The sequence below is a fragment of the Alligator mississippiensis genome, chromosome 2 (assembly GCF_030867095.1).
Source record: "Alligator mississippiensis isolate rAllMis1 chromosome 2, rAllMis1, whole genome shotgun sequence".
NCBI lineage: Eukaryota > Metazoa > Chordata > Crocodylia > Alligatoridae > Alligator > Alligator mississippiensis.
In genome coordinates this window covers 188,633,353-188,650,022 of record NC_081825.1, presented here as the reverse complement: position 1 = coordinate 188,650,022, position 16,670 = coordinate 188,633,353, and the positions used below count along the sequence as shown (strand labels likewise).

Here is a 16,670-nt window from a genome sequence, read left to right as displayed (position 1 = left end):
GAACCACCTCTGATGGCAGGCTATTCCAGACCTTGGGGGCTCGGACAGTAAAGAAATTCTTCCTTGTGTCCAACCTGAAATGGTCTTGCTGGAGTTTATAACTGTTCGACCTTGTCATCCCTTGGGGCGCTCTGGTGAACAAACATTCCCCAGATACTGGTGGTCACCCCTGATAAACTTATAGGTGGCCACCAGATCACCCCGGAGCCTATGCTTTTTCAGGCTAAAGAGCCCCATGGCTCTCGGCCTGTCATCGTAAGGTCTGTTTCTTATGAAGTTCTCAACAAAAACATTAGATGTGGATAGATATATAACTGGGTCTGTGGTGGGCATGGGTTCTTATTTAGTCAATCTATATTTCAACTAGCTCTCTCAAGCTTTTTCACAAAGGCCTAACATTTAGAAATGTCTTTATCAAAGGGAATATGTTGGACTATGCTTCCATAGTCCTTTGTAAGATCAGAGGGCTGCACATGTAATTTTTTCTGTTTAATATCTTTTAACACTTTGTTTTATATTAACATGCTTTGGTGTTAATAGGGCCCAGAAATCAGAGCCCAAAATTAAATTTCAAAGATGGGTTTTTTCAAGAATGCCTTTGTGACTTAAAAACCCAGTTCCAATGAAAGGCAGCTTTAGGCTCCTACTTTTTGAAAATCTTGTCCTTTATATATATTCATGTCTATGAAAATTCTTCCCCATGTTATGAATGAAGATTTTGGAACTAAAATCAGAAAACTGCTGAAAAAAGTCCCAAAGTTTAAGTGAATAATAGGTAAGATACTGGGAAATCTAATTTGTTCTGAGACCTCCAACTTAAGCTGAATGTGCTCATTGAGTTCCTAATCCAAAATCTTTTGAAGTCAGTGAAAAGACTCTTATTAACTAAAAGGGGTTTTGGCTCAAGTTTGAAAGCTGCTAGTTGTTTACCTTGAGGCTTTGGTTGTACAGTTCATTAAAGAACTTCCCAAACCTCACAGTCATTAGTGACAAGGGAATAGCCTGTCACCACACTATAAGTATTTTCCAAAAGAGAAGCATTATGCAATTCATCAGTCTCAATGGCTGGATAGTCACAAGCCTTCTGTGTTGGTCATGAGCTTTAGGGCTCTACCTCTGGAGTTCTTTTCAACATGTCATGCACTCACACTGCATGCAAACAATCACAGCATAGAATAAGTGCATCGATACAGATGTTCACAGCTGTTCACTGGTGAACACATTCTACAGCTGCTGCCATGTTGGCTGGTACATGGTGGTCACTGCTGCATAGAGCGAGGATTCATTCTAAAGCAGCATGTCATGGAGTATATGGGAGGCATTATACAAACACCAACAAAAAAGAGATGCATTAGGACAGGAGATTATTTCATTGCCAAAACCATCATTGCTGGATAAGGGTATTTAAAAAACCTGCTTGTTTTAGTTGGAAATTGGGTATATAAATCAACCATGCTTTAATATACTAACCATGTCATGTCATTTCTATCTAGATGAAAGCAGAATGCAAACTCATGTAATGCAAAACTCCCTCTATCCAATTTTTCCAATAAAAAATTAATGAAAGCAGACAAAATTGAATGCAACTCAAGGAGTGTAAGACAGATGCCACATGTCAATGGGAACCAAATTTTCACCTAGGGCCTTTTCCCTCAAGCAGAGGGCATATCATATCTCGAGAATCAGTCTGCTTCATTCTTATTATACTAAATTCTGTTCTCTCTTGCCCACTACATTCATTACGGTTGCACAATTGAAAGGTGGTATTTGGTCTACTGCCTCAACCTGAATAATTGCCTCTCTGAGTTTTCCACTCCAGAGGCTGAAAAACATCAGGGCACTCACTGTAACAGTTAGGCAGCAGGATGCCTTTTAAGGTCCTGTTTGAATGGCCATGTCAGTATTGCTAATAATGTGCTTTCAGAAAACCACAGGTGTGCTGAGTGCCTCAACACAGGCAGTAGCCAGAACCAACTGAATTGATAAATTTGGACGAGAGATCCTTGGGAAAGAATGTATATGGGTCTTTACCGCAGAAGCCTTGGGAAAAAATGAACACACAGAAGTGGGGGTTGGATACTTCTTCACATTACTAGCTCTATGTTATTGATGCTCCCTAGACATGTTAAGACTGGTCAGTAATCATCCACTGTGTACTGTTGTTGGAGGACAGCTGCTGAATTAAATTCTTATTTGAAATGAGAAAAGGCCTCCAACACACTCCATGAAAGATAGTGAGTATCAAAGCCAGAAAGGTCAAAGAAAAATTTCCAGTTTGAATGCTATGGAATGCAATAGTTTTATTAATAGATTTCTCCACGAAAACTGTTGTACAATATTTCAGTTTCAAACGGGAGCCAGAAGAAATTATTCTTCTTTCTCCTGTTTCCAGCTGCATGCCTGAATGACACACCTTTAGTCAGAGCTGCCTAGACACATCCAGGGTTACAATCTGAGGGAAAGAATGCTACTGAATTAGCCAGAAAGCTGACTCCAGGTCACAGTTATTTGTACAGCATTTCTAATGTAAAGAAGGGAATTGTGGTTGTGTTAGTTCTAAATGAGATCAAGATTGGATGCTTGCTACACTCAAAAATCCTTAACGGGCGCATCAACACAAGACACTAACCACGCAGAAGCTTAATCCTACTGCAGAGTAGCATGCCGGGCAAAAACCATGCTAACACGCTACTGCATAGTAGTATTAGGCTACTGTGCAGTAAGCATCACTAAATAGCCGTGCGCAGGCACTACTGAGCAGTAGGGCACATTACTGTACGTTGATTTAGTACTTGGTTAACAAGTACTAAAAACTTAACACACAGTAACTATGGCGCATTAATGAATGTGTAGCTGCACCTAACGGCCTCTTGTTGCCTGTGTCTAATGAGGCTTCCCCAGCGAAAAACATTTTAAAATATAACTGGACATAAGCTCTTCTCAGAAATTTCAGATTTCAAGTTCTCTGCTCCTTCTAGAGACTAATTTGATCAAAGCCTCACCTTATCCAAGAGAGAAATAGCATTTTCCTCTCTGTCTGCTTATAAAGGAGGATTTTCCTGTTAGCTACATTTGGAATGCATGCATAGACAACAGCTTCAATGGAACTGTTCTAGGGCCTTATTACACATTGCACCTTAAGCTTCTCAAACGTTAGTGTTAGTTTGAGTTTAGAGTGCTAAAAATCTTCTCTGACTGCCCCCACCTGCACAGCTGTGACTTGCCACTGGAGGGCTGGAGATCAGGGGCCTGACTAGAAGTAACAGCTATGAGTTGTCCACAGAGACCAGGAGAGTGGGAGGAAGGGGTACTGCATCCTGGGATGCTGGAGGACTGAAATGTGGGCAGTTATCTCTGGGGAGTGGCCACACATTTGTGGAACACAAGCTGGGTAACATGCATCAGAAATAAACCTGCCCTGGAGTGGTGTAACTTTAAGACCCCTAAAAGGTGCTTAAAACTAGTTATGTCTTAATGCGTGGACAATCCAAGGTTAAGAGCTCCCTAAGCCACCTAAAATTAACATGCAACAAGGCCCTTATTGATCCTTGTCAAATCAGATATTGCCAAGGGAATCTGCTGTTGAACACCGGTGTTTAGGCAACTTAAACTGGAAAGTGCACTTGGTTGGAATTGCATCAAGAATGGTCCTGGACTTATTTTAGCAAAAGCATGCAACAAAGATTGTTTGCTAAATATCCCATTTACAAAGCTAGGATCTAAAGGGCATATGTGTTAAAGGACATGTTATTATTAACAGAAGGCATTAAAGGCAAAATCACCTTTTTCATTCCTATTGAATCAGAATATGCCTGAAAAGATCTAGTTAAAGCAGCATTCTGCTATAAAATGCATATCATCTTTATGGATCTTTGGGATGTTACAGTGGTCTCAAAAGAAACCAAGGATCCATGCCTTTCAGCATTGTCTCTTAAATTATAGCTGTATCTGTTATACTACATTCCACAATATAGATGATAAAAGTTTAGAATTGTCAGCCATATAAGAGAATGATTCTTAGTTTCATTTTTCATATTATATATATGCTTATATATATTAGATTATATATATATCCATATTAGATACATAGCTAGATTCATAGATATAGATCTATATATGTTCATGTCATTGTAGAAGGAAAAAGTAGCTGGAGCTATAATCTTATTAGGTTCAAAGAATAGCAAAGCATTATGGAAGGATAGTAGGGGAATTCAGAAACAGTTAGTAAAGACAAAGTAAACAAAGGAAGCGCTGTAATGCTGCACTTACTAATAAATCCTGATCATCAGAAATGACAGGAATTATTACTATCACACACAACAGGTCATGATGAGAATTGAGGATAATGGATTTTGGTCATTTGAGGAAGGTTCAAATTAACAGTTAAGTCATTTGATTGAAATGACTGCTAATGTTTCTGACAGCGCTAGGGGAAAAGAAGATTCTCTCTCAGGAAATAAAGACGCTTCGCTCTTTGCATAGCCTATACTACAACCAAACATCCATGTAGGAATCATAACTCTGAGCTCATTGGAAAATCATTGTTTCTTCCTGTGAGCAGATGAGTTTATAAGCTACAGCAGGGATACAGTTCAAACAGAAGCTTTCTTGTTTGGGAACTGCAAATAATGGCCCAGAACCTTAATTGTGGAAATTGTCAGTAAGTGTCCAGCAGAGAACTCCCCTGATTGTGGTATAAAGCTGGTAGAGCTGGCTGCTCTGTGAATGGCAGTCTTCCCCTCCGCCCCCCACTCCGCAGATTAGGTGTATTAGAGCAGGGCTGCAGGGCCCATGGGGATAGTGGAGCTAAGTAACACTGTCAATTCTTAGCTCACGTTAGAACCTAGACTCCTCTGTCTTTCGGCCTATTTTGTGCATGGGTGGCAGACAAATAAAGATCTTCCAAAAGCTGGGGGTGGGAGAGTGAGGGTAAAAAAACAGAGTTGGGGAAGGAAAACAGAGAGCAAGGAAAGATTTGAAGCAGGGGAATGGGGAAAGGAAACAATGTGGGAAGAAAGATAGGAACAAGAGAAGGTGATCTAGGTAAAACAGCTGTGTAGGACCCTGATCAAAACCTACCAAAATCAACTCAGTGTCTTGTACTGGTCTCACAGGACCTTGAATCAGGTTTTCTTTTAAAGAGTTCTCCTCTCCCATTCCTGCAAGCAGATTCTAGGGACAGTTATGAAAAAGTCCTGCTGCAGTTTTATATTTCATTAATAGCTTGTCAGTTCCCCCTGTCCTAAGTCAGTTATTATCAGATGCAGAAATCTGGCCAGCATTGCAAACCAAAATGGTCTTTGAGGCCCTTGTGAAAGGTTGCATAAGGCAGCAAGGCACTATTTTACCTGGGCTGTGCTTCCATTGCTGGACAAAGTGACAGGAAGGATCTCATGGTCCCTTTATTAGACACTAAGGCTGAAAACTTTCAGTTTTTTTAAACATTTTTTCTGGCATACACTGCCTGTCCTGGGACTGCAGAGGAGAACAGGACTTGATGGTGTTCAATCCTTGACACTGGCTTTGGGTACATCACTGAGGCAGCATGTTAAAGAAAATGGCAAAAGCTTTTGTAGCTCAGTGCAAGCCCAAAGCTATAAATCAATAATTTTTGAAGCCAGAGTTTCCATCAGGTCCCTGCTCAAAACTATTAAAACCTTCTGAGACCAATGTAACACTTCACCTTTTGCCCTCTATGCTACCCAGCCCTCTCCTGTCTTTTCCTCTTATCCTCTTCCTCCTGAGAACACACACAGACTGCTGCTCCAGGGCCAGAAATGTATCTCTGAAAAACATAGCTGTCCAAAGTGCTTAAGCAGATGCCAGCTTCCATAATAAATTACTCACATCACTATCCACATAAGAAAGATGTCTCCATTTTCTAAATGGAACTGTTCAAATTACTTGGAATTAAACATTGAAGAAAACCCACATGGCTTCCAATGGCTCATACATGCACAGATCTAGGATTTTGAAAAAGGGAGTGCAAATGGCATGGAAGAACTCATTGCAGTGGCAGAGCTCACCTCTACTGATGGCAGAGAGCTCAATGAAGTTGAGCTGAACAGGAGTGCAACCAAACCCCCACACCTCCCTGGATCAGCCCCTGTACATACCATCCACCCATGCATGTGTACATGCATACTGCAGCAAGCCCTTGCCCTGCCACCTGGGAGGAAACCAACCCTTAGCCTACTCGCCTGCCATGACTTTGGGTGTTATTCATACCTTTGTGATGTTGCTTTGTGGTTTTTACCGACTCAGGAACACCCTTCTTGGTGCATCTTCTGTGGGGCTCCTTCTTCCCTATACCCCACCCCTTTTCACTTGGGTATTATTGTAGATCCCAGGCTGCTCCCTCTTGGTGTTCCCTCTTGGGCCTGCTCATGGCCAAACATGGTAGTTATCCTCTGATGGCGCATTTCAGGTGCGCAGTTGGACTGCTGGGAGTTTGGGGCCTCATGGCCCACCCCCGAGAGTGCACCCTCATTGGGTGCTCTCAGGGCCCACTGAGCTGTCCTCTCCCGTCTCTGACTTTTATCATTGTTGGCTTCTGTCTTGCATAGGCTTGCTGGCTCCACTGCTCTGGTCTGGATTTCCTGGTCCCAGTGAGTGGGTCTGACCCCAGACAGGGTACCAGAGCTGTGCCTCACTGCCTCTGGGCAGTCTTCTGGCTGGAGCCTGTATGCCCCTCAGGTTTGGCCCTCTTTAGGCTCAGGTGGGCCTGGGTCATTTCCCCTGGCTAGCAAAGGTGGTGGCAGAGTGTTTCTGGTGGTGGGAAGCATGTGTGCGTCTGGTTCCAGTTTTGGTTCTGGCACTCAGACACTTCCAGCTGGGGTCCTGGCCTCTGGGCTGCTTTTCAATGTGTGGCCATTGGGCCATGCTCCAATCAGAAATTGGACCTTCAGATGTGGAGTAGCAGCTCTGCTGGTTGCAGCTCAGCCACCAGGGCTGCAGCACTGAGGTAAGTTAGGTGGGGGCCTGACACACACACACACACACACACACACACACACACAGAGTTAGCTTGTCTTCCACAAATGAAGGCAGGCAATGGTACCAGGTTTTAGGGAGATGCAGAGTGAATTATATTTTGGGCCTAATCTGGCTGAGCACCAGGTAGAAAGCTTCCTGAGACCCACATAAAGGCCCAACAGCTTCAATAGAGCTCTGTGTGTGACTGTCTATATAGGTATTTTGCAGGATCAGGGTTTAACACTTCAGGATTTGGGAGACAGGTCTGTAGTGGCCAGGAAACAGGAAAATCTAGCTATACCATGTACAGGAGAGACCATGTTGGGAAGAGGGGTGGGGGTGTAACTCTCTACATGAAGAAGCAGTATACTTCCCTTCAAACTGAGTTTTACAACCCAGGAGAGTGTCTTGAGACCCCCCCTTAAAATAAGGGGGGAGCATGGGGAAGGGGATATAGTTGTAGGAGTCTATTACAGACCTCCCAACCAAGATGAAAAGCTGGATTGAGAATTCAATAGGGAACTGGCTGAGGCTGCATGCTCCCAATGCTTAGTTGTCATGGGGGCCTTCAACCTCCCCATCTCATGGGAAGAGCACACGGCCAAATCTGACTGGTTGCATAGCTTCCTCCCTTGCATTGATGACCTCTACTTAATGTAAGAGGTCTACAGGCCAACTAGGGGAGAGGCACTGCTGGATCTGGTTCTAGTGAAAGGGGATGATCTGGTGAGCAAACTGAGGATAGAGGGAAGTTCGGTGACAGCGACCATGAACTGATCACTTTCTCTGTCCAATGCAGGTGGGCAAATGTCTCAGTAAAATAGGAATCCCCAACTTGGGGAAGGCTGACTTTCAGAAACTCAGGAGACTGGTCATCCAGGCACTAAGAGACCATGACCCCTTAGAAAGGGGAGTTCACAAGGAATGGTTGTTTCTTAAGAGCACCATCCTTAAAGCACAAGGAAAGTCCATTCTGTCCCAAAGGAAATGCAGTCAGCAGGCTAGAGAGCCCCTTTTACTTAATAGAGAACTTTTGGACCTCTTGAAACCAAAAAGAGAACCCTACACCAGATAGAAAATGGGAGTCATTACCAAGGAGGACTACACAGAACTAGCCCACACCTGTAGAGAGAGAACCAGAAAAGCCAAGGCAGAAACTGAACTCAGGCTAGGCATGGGAATCAAGTTCAGTAAAAAGTCCTTCTTCAGATATGTGGGAAGTCAGAGGAAAAACAAAGGCAACATTGGACCCAGGCTAAATCAAATGGGGCAGCTAACATCTGATGCTCAGGAAAAGGCCAATCTCCTGAAAGATTACTTTGCATCAGTCTTCAACCAGTCCCAAGGGGTTATCCTGTCAGATAGGATGCAAAACATCCAGGGGGTGGGAGATGGGCCCCACAATTGATGTAGATCAAGTAAGGGAACATGTTGAGAGGCTCGACATCCACAAGTCTGTGGGTCCGGACGGAATGCACCCGAGAGTCTTGAAGGAGCTGGCAGACATCATAGCACACCCCACGGTGAAGATATTTGAGAACTTGTGGCTCTCGGGAGAGGTGCCAGAGGACTGGAAAAGAGCCAATGCGGTCCCAATCTTCAAGAAAGGAAGGAGGGAAGACCCAGGGAATTACACACCGATCAGTCTGATCCCTGTAAAGATCCTGGAGAAAATTATCATAAATTGGTTTGAACTAACCTCAGGTTGTTCCTTGTCCCCCCTCCCCGCCCCTCCGCTCCAGTGGAGAAAAATCTGGCAGGGGCTGCCCTGCCAGCGGTGGACCTAGTTGCGGTCCCCAGCTGGGTTTCCCACCCCCGTTCTGTTGTCAGCCAGCCCTCACTACTTGGGCTAGGAAGAAACAGAATGGGGCCAACCCTGTTCTCTAGAGCAGAAAACACAGCCCAGCCCAGGGCTGCAAAGTGTGCCGGGATGCTGGGTGACTGTGATTTCACTTGAACTAGGAAGGTGTCTGGGACAGAAGTTTTATAAACTGGTTTGACCTAAATCAGTTAAGTCTGATACTACATTCACCCATGTTTATTTTAAATCAGTTTCAGCCATTTTGTGCACTGAGCTTCTGTTCTGTTACAGGTTTAAACCAGTTTCTGATCATTAAATCAATTTATGTGCAACTTCTGTCCCTAACCAAGCTCTCTGCCTCTGGGTCCCAGGCTCTGTTCTATGTTCCCAGGCCTTTCTACTCCCAGGCCTGCTGGGACCTCCTCCTCCCCTTTCCCTTCCTCAGACCTCCAGAGCTGCTTACCCCAGCTCAGGTGTTACCCAGAAACCCTGCTGCCCAGGAGCTCCTCTCCCTGTGCCTCTCAGAGCTAGACTGCTTTCACAGCTCAGGCCCTTGGCTTATATCCTTCTAGCCCAGCCCACTTCTGGTTAGGTGACTCTTCAGTTGGCCCCTGCCACACCTGCAGGCTGCTTCTCACTCAGTCTCTTCTCCTCTTAGTGACGGGTGTGTTAAGTGCCCTATCACATCTGGACAACTTAGAGAACTATTTTTTTTCTTTTAACATTGCAATCATGGTCACCAGCCCTAAAAAGCCAAAGGCAGTTTCAATTGATAAATCTGAAGGCCATTAGACCTTAGTTCTTAATTCATATCTAGATCCTTCACAGTCCTGAAGCAAAAAGGGAATGATATCTACCAAACCAGTCTATCTACAAAATCACTTAAAACTGTCCTAAAGGAATCCTACTTAGCTTGATAAATAACCAGGAGTGTTTCATGCTGGCTGGAGTTGGAAAGAGGATGAAATGGGAAAGAAATACCAAGTTGTCCTTTAGTGCTTGGCCAGCACAAAACTCCATATGGCCTTAGGTACAGCAGATAAACATCTTGGCTGTTCTAATTTGTTTTCCATTGATTTTCTAGCAGGGACAGATATCAGGGTAAAAAAGTTGGGGGCTATGACCAAGCCAGTTACAAGAGTGCATACTGATATAAAAGCAACGAGTGAAAGTTTAGGTTAGATATTAGGAAAAACTCTCATGGGTAGTAAAGCACTGGAACATGCACCTGGAGAGGTTATGGACTCTCCATCCTTGCAGGCTTTTAAGACCTGACTAGACAAAGACTTGGCTGGGGTGATCAAGTTGGGGCTGGTCCTGCTTTGAGCAGGGGGTTGGACTAGATGACCTCCTGAGGTCCCTTCCAACCCTCATTTTCTATGATTCTATGAAAGTAAGCTAAATATCAAGAAATAGTTCTTCTCACTGAAGAGTGCTGAATATTTTCCTAAGGGAAGTGGTGGAAGCTATGACTAAAACATTATTAAAATAAACAAACTCAAGGAAACATTATTAAAATAAACTCAAGGAAACAACATGGAATTCTCAGGGGGAGGAACTGCATGACCTTTTCAATCTTTTTCTATCTGGCCGTGATCTTGCAAATCTCAGACCAGACTTCAGGGCTTGATTCTTACATTGCAGAAATCACCCCCTAATTCATGACTTCATCTTAAAACTGACCCCTTCTAACATGCCACCTACATCTAGGGTCCTGAAACTTTGTACTCAGATCACAAGCCCCATCCTGACCCTTGTAACTTGGAGACGTGACCCATCAGTTTTGAACCATGAACCATCTAATCTTATGCCTAAATTCTTTCAGACACCTAGAGGATACTTCACCCAGCCTATCCCTGTCCTGTTATCTATGGGGCTTGAAGCTAAAGGCATACTAAACCTTTATTTCCATAGAGCCAAAAGCCTAGACTGTAAAGTGCTAAACTCTGAAGTCCCAGATCTGCAAATTTGGTTTCATGGGAGTTGTTTTGGTTTTTACCTCCACCAGCTTCCACCCACCCTGCAACAAGCACAGCCTTGGCCTCCCCCTGTTAGCCCAGGGGAACTAGGTACATGCCCATCCAGCCTCAGCCTTAAAAGCATAAAGAATCATAGAAAAGTAGGGCTGGAAAGGACCTTCCTAATCATCAGGCCTCTAGTGGCAAGTCAAAGCTATGCAGGTTTCTAGACTAATGGTATGACTGGTCCAAACTCCAAGCTAACACTAACATGAATCAACATTTGTGCGGCTCACAGAATAAGGTGTAACAAGGCCCTAGGAAACCAAAAGTCCTGTGGAAGCTAAAAAATGAAAAGAAAAGAAAGTAGATGATTGAGTAATGGAGGAGCGCTTGCATCTCAGTCCAAACCCTAGGAAACAGTGAGAATGTTTAAAAGCCAGTTAAAAAAATAGGATTTGAATCTCTTTTATTTATATTCATTTTTAAAGGTCAGGATTTATATGCATTATAAAAGGCTGGCCAGTTTCAGAGGTAGTAAAAAATTAAGAACAGAAATTTTTGGAAAGAGAAATTGTTGGAAATTTTTCATCAAATCCTTTATATTTTTTTCAAATTCCGATTAAAGTTCTTTGAAAGAAAAAAAAATCAACCCACTCTTAAAACAGCCAAGGAAAAAGCCACATCTAAAATATTTGCGTGCAAGATCCAGTCTAGTGCACATAACAGGAGGCTGATCCCTCAGAAAACATGTACCATCTTTCTGAAAAATGTACAACATATTTTATGCTCTGACAAGAGAGCAGAGAACAAGCAATTGAGAACAGTCACCCACAGGCTCAGGAGTACAAAATTCCATGCCATAAGGAATAAGGACAGCCACAAACCTTGGGGACTATAAAATCCACATCTTTAACCAGGCTCTCTCACTATGGGGTCTCCACTCTTAGTCATCCCTTAAAGCCACCAAAGCATGGGAAGTGCTCAGATGCTACACTGATATGGCCAATAGGATGCTACAGTAATGACCCCAAATATTACAGCTCATCTTATTGGAAGTCAAAGCTTCTGGGACCATTTTTGTAGCCTGGTAGCATTTAATCCTCTGCATACCATGGGTGGAGGCAGAAAAGGAACTGGGTGAGTTCAGAGTAAGGACACTGATAAATTATGCAAATCGAAAGTCTGTCTTACAGGCATATATGTCAACCTAGAGTATTGAACAAAGGAACACAACGTCTCACTTGGGGAACTGAAATGTTACTGTAGAATAAGAACATGAATATTAGGGAAATTCCAGTTATTTGTAATTAAAGTTTAAGAAAGGAAATTTTTCTTGTCTTCTTCGTATATTCCTTTTGAAGAACAGAGAAAGCCTGTTAATGACTGTATCTGGAAATCAACAATAAGAGTGAGGCTATGCTTCCTTTCAGGAACAGATCCATATTAATCACCCATATGTGACATGATAATCTTTGTCAGATGTATTATAGTTTTTAAAGCCCTTTACAATAGACACTAACATGGCCTAAAACAGCTTACACCAAATGCTTTGGGAAAGCTACTTTCACCCCAATTCAGGGCCCCACTCACCCCAGCCCCTGCCCCACTCCCTCAATCTACCCCCCAGCCCCTTCCCTCCCCCACAGACTGACCTGCTGGGTGGAGGATGGTGAGGGTGGCACACGGTAGAGCCCAGGTTGGACTTTAATTCAGAAAGTGATCTGGTATTTACAAAAGCTGGAGACCACTGCTCTAGAGTGATCTATCCCCTGTTCAATACCCTTGCTGGCATCCATCATTTATTGGGTTACAGATGCCAGAGGAAACATCTCCAACCATTTTGTTTAATAGCCATTAGTTGATCTCTCATCCATGAATTTATCCAGTTCCTTTTTGAGCCTGGTTATGCAATCTGACTCCAGCACCTCCTGTGGCAATGAATTCCACATGTAACATAATGCAAGTTAACATTGTCTAAAAAGGTACCTTCTCATGTTAGTTTTAAACCTGTCATCTACTAATTTCAGCAGGTGCCCACTAGTTTTAGTATTCTGGGACTGGGTGAACAACAGTTCCCCGTTCACTTGGTCCACACCCTTCTTGACTTTACAGACCTTTATTATATCTACCAGCCTTCTCCTTTCCAAACTGAAGAGTCCTAGCCTTTTTAGTTTCTCCTGGTATGGCAACTGCTCCAGGACTCTGATCATTTTAGTTGCCCTTCTCTACCTTTTCTAATTCTACTACATCCTTTTGAGATGCAGAGACCAGAATGGCACACAGATTTTAAGATGTGGGCATACCATGGAGTTTTAATGCCACGATATTCTCCACTTTGTTTTCAATTCCCTTTTTAAAGATACCCAACATTTTATTGGCTTTTTTTGGTTTCTGCTGCACACTGAGCTGATGTTTTTAGACAACTATTTACAGCGACTCCAAGGTTTCTCTCCTGGGACGTAACAGCTAGTTGAATCTGGGCCTTTAATGCAGGGGTGTCAAACATATAGCTTATAGGCCAGATTTGGCCCATGGCACCCCAAGATCTGACCCCTGGTGGTGCCCCAGGTCTGATAAGACCCATATGGGGCATGACACATGTCCATAGTATAGGGCCAGATCACAAGATTGGTCCGGCCCACGAACTCCCAACCCTTCCCTCTCCCCCAGTTTACCTGATCTGGTGGCTGTGCCAGCTGGTCTGGGATTTGTGCTGTGCATGGCGTGGATCTCAGAGGGGCTGGAATGGGCACTGCAGGTGGTGCAGTCTGGATGGAGCAGCAGCTGCTCTGCACACGGTGCCTGTCCTGGCTGGACAGCATCATAGTGGCATCTGCTCTGGGATGCACACCACACAGAGCTCCCCCTTCAGCCAATCGGGGATCTGTGCTGCACACTGTGTTTGCAGGTGCCTGGCAACAGGGGTCTGCCAACAGGCTGACTGAGGCAGGTGCCAAATGTGATGCACTCTTGGAGCTGGCAGGGCAGGGGCTGCATGAGGCACAGTTTGACTGGGGTGGCTACTGCATGCCGCATTGCACCTGGAGCCCATTCTGGCCACACTGAGATCCATGCCACATGCAGCTTGGGTTCCAGATCGACTGCCAAATCAGATATGCTGGGTAAGGGAGTAAGGGGGTCCATGGGCCCAATCCAGCCTGCAGACTGGCCCCAGGGCCTTCATTGTGTCCACGGGGCCAGATGAGTTTGACACCCCTGGTTTAATGGAACTTGGATCAGGCCCTATAAGAGAATTCATAGCTGCTCTGCAGTCCAGAGGTATAATTAAAGGTGGGTGGTTTGGGTGACCATCCAAGGCCATCCAGGGGCACCAGTGGAGTGGTGCAGCTCTGCAGGCAGAGGTGGGTGTGAGGCGGCTGGTGCAGTTCTGGTATTACTATTCAGGCAGCTAAGGGAGCTACAGGAGATGATTGTTATCAGTCAAGTGAAGAACAATGGGTCATTAACAGGCCATTAACTTCCTTAGTTGCCTGAATAGTAATACATACCAGAGCTGCACTGCCTGGGGGAGGGGGGTGGCTGCTTGATGGTGGCAGAAGCGGGAGCAGAGCTGGGACACTCGTTTTAATTTTCATTGGCTGTGACCCTTGCAAGTGTGTGCAAGTGTGTTCAGGCATGTGCAGGCATGTTCAGCTACGTGCCAAGAAGCTTGTTTCAAATTTTCATCAGCTGTGAAACTTGGAAGGAACCAAAATGTCTCAAGTACCTAAGAAAAGGATGTCAGGGGTGTAGAACAGGAAACAAAAAGCTCAGTTAATGACTGCAATACAAAAATGTAGATGCAATGAAAAAATCCTTTAAATCTGTTAGCAACAACCTGTGCAGTAGTAACAAGACAATCACAGTGGAGACATCAGATGAAAAATGCATGGATGATCCACAGTTCAACTTTCAAGAAACATCACAAGAGAAACAGAGATCCAAGTGAAACAGAAATTCTTCATCTGAACTAGAATAATGATGAAATTCACTAGTGATAGAGATTAAACGATTCCCATTATAGGTGTTGGCGATGCCATTTCTTACCCTGCTTTATGGCCCAATCTAACATCCAAAATTCAAGATCTGCTATTGACTAATGGTTCACCAAAAGTAAAGAACACGGATTTTCCTCTACAATCACCATTTTTCTATGAAGTTTTTATACAGATCTTGAAAACTGTGAAGTTCTGAAGCAGAGCTGGCTGCTTTACTCAGAGTCCACTGACAAGTTTTTCTGTTTCTGCTACAAGCTGTTCGACTGGAATCCAAAATCATCTCTAGCATTTGAGGGGTCACATGATGGGAAGCACATGTTTCAGATTCCTGTGCATCGTGACAACTCACCTAGTTATTTCAATCTTGATCTAGTGTTTAAACCAGCCCCACATGTTCATGATAAAAAGTATCAATTCAGCTACCAATGTGAAGATGAAACACAGTTAATAGTCCAGCAGTCAAGTTCAAACTTAAATTTTTCAACCGGCTTATAAGCATGGTGAGAGTGTCCATGGAAGAATGGATTGAGAAAATGAATCAATATGTGAACCTTTGGGGCTTTCTATATAACATGATGCAACTCCTTGACAAAGAAACTTTGAAGAAGTACCGTAAGGACCTTCATTGTGCTCTGACATACGGAGAGAGCTCTGACATTAATGACATCGACTTGTGCGAAGAACTTAGACTTTGGAGATAGCTACTTCCAACAGACTAGCACTCCTCAAGAAGTTCTACAATTTATTTACAACAGTGAACTTCATGACAACTTGTGAAACACATCGCTCGCACCCAGGATTCTGTTAACCATGCCTGTAGCAGTGCCAGGCAGTGAACAGAGCTTCTCAAAGTTGAAGCTCATAAAGATCCATTTGCAATTGACTTTGGGAGACAACAGGCTATCTTTGTTGGCCATGCTATCTATCAAGAATGCTGTGGCTCAAAACAGATCTGTCACAAGCAATATCAGAGTTTGTCACTGCAAAAGGTAGGGGTGGAAATATCATTAAAAAATGCTTGTTTAATCCATAATTGTATTGGTTGAATGATTAACTGAATGATAATGCAGCAGATCCCACACGGCTGCGCATGGGAGTCACTCCCAGCTCTGGGGGCCCTTTGACTGGGAGAACCGAGGGGGAGGCGGCAAGCCCAGCAAGACAACACAGGCTATGAGGGAGTGAGCACCTGTGAGCCAGCAGCTAATTGCTTAACTGATGAGGATGCCTGCTGTTTTCCTCTTAGGCTATGAGTAGTAGCCCCCATTACCCTTCAGCTCTTCCTGCTCCTTTCTCCCTCCCTCCTGCTTGGTCTGCTGCCTTCTTATTCCCAGGGCACCATGCAACTTTGCTTCCCACTTCTCTGCCAGACTACACCCTGCACTGAGTTAAAGGATAACGAGTACGCTAAGTGGTTATCACTACACTTATTGGGTAGACAATCATTTAACCTTTCACATCCCTAGCAAGGGCACATGCAGGGTCGTTTTCGAATCTTGGTGAACAAAGATTTTTTTTGTATTTGTTATTGTTATTTATTAGTTTCATGTTTAATTTAATGCTTAGTTTGTCACAGTTACGTTATTTTTATGGCATATCATTAAATTGAATATGACTGAATTTAACTCAATTGATTTTTGTGTCATTTTCCTCTTTTGTATTTTTTTATTAAATTATAAAAAACTTGAGATTACAGCTTTATTTCTGAAATAGGGGGAAGGGGCACCTCGTCAGGGCACTATTTTGGCTAAGGCCAGCTCTGCTGCAGTACCAATATGCATTCCTGTATGCAGTGGTGTAAACATAAGAGTCTGGGTAGAGGGTGGGTGGGCTCTAGTTTACCAAATGCTAATCTATCAAAATCTTGTGTCAGTAGCTACCTGGTGAAGATTTGAGCAGCAGTTGTATTTTGTAGACAAAAAAGAGTGACCACTT

The 16,670-nt window shown here is 43.7% G+C and overlaps 1 protein-coding gene across 1 annotated transcript in view; it reads right to left on the bottom strand.

The window, feature by feature from the left end:
• TSPAN32 (tetraspanin 32) overlaps nt 1–16,670 on the bottom strand; it is an 80,649-nt gene that overhangs the window by 18,637 nt on the left and 45,342 nt on the right. The window lies entirely within an intron of this gene.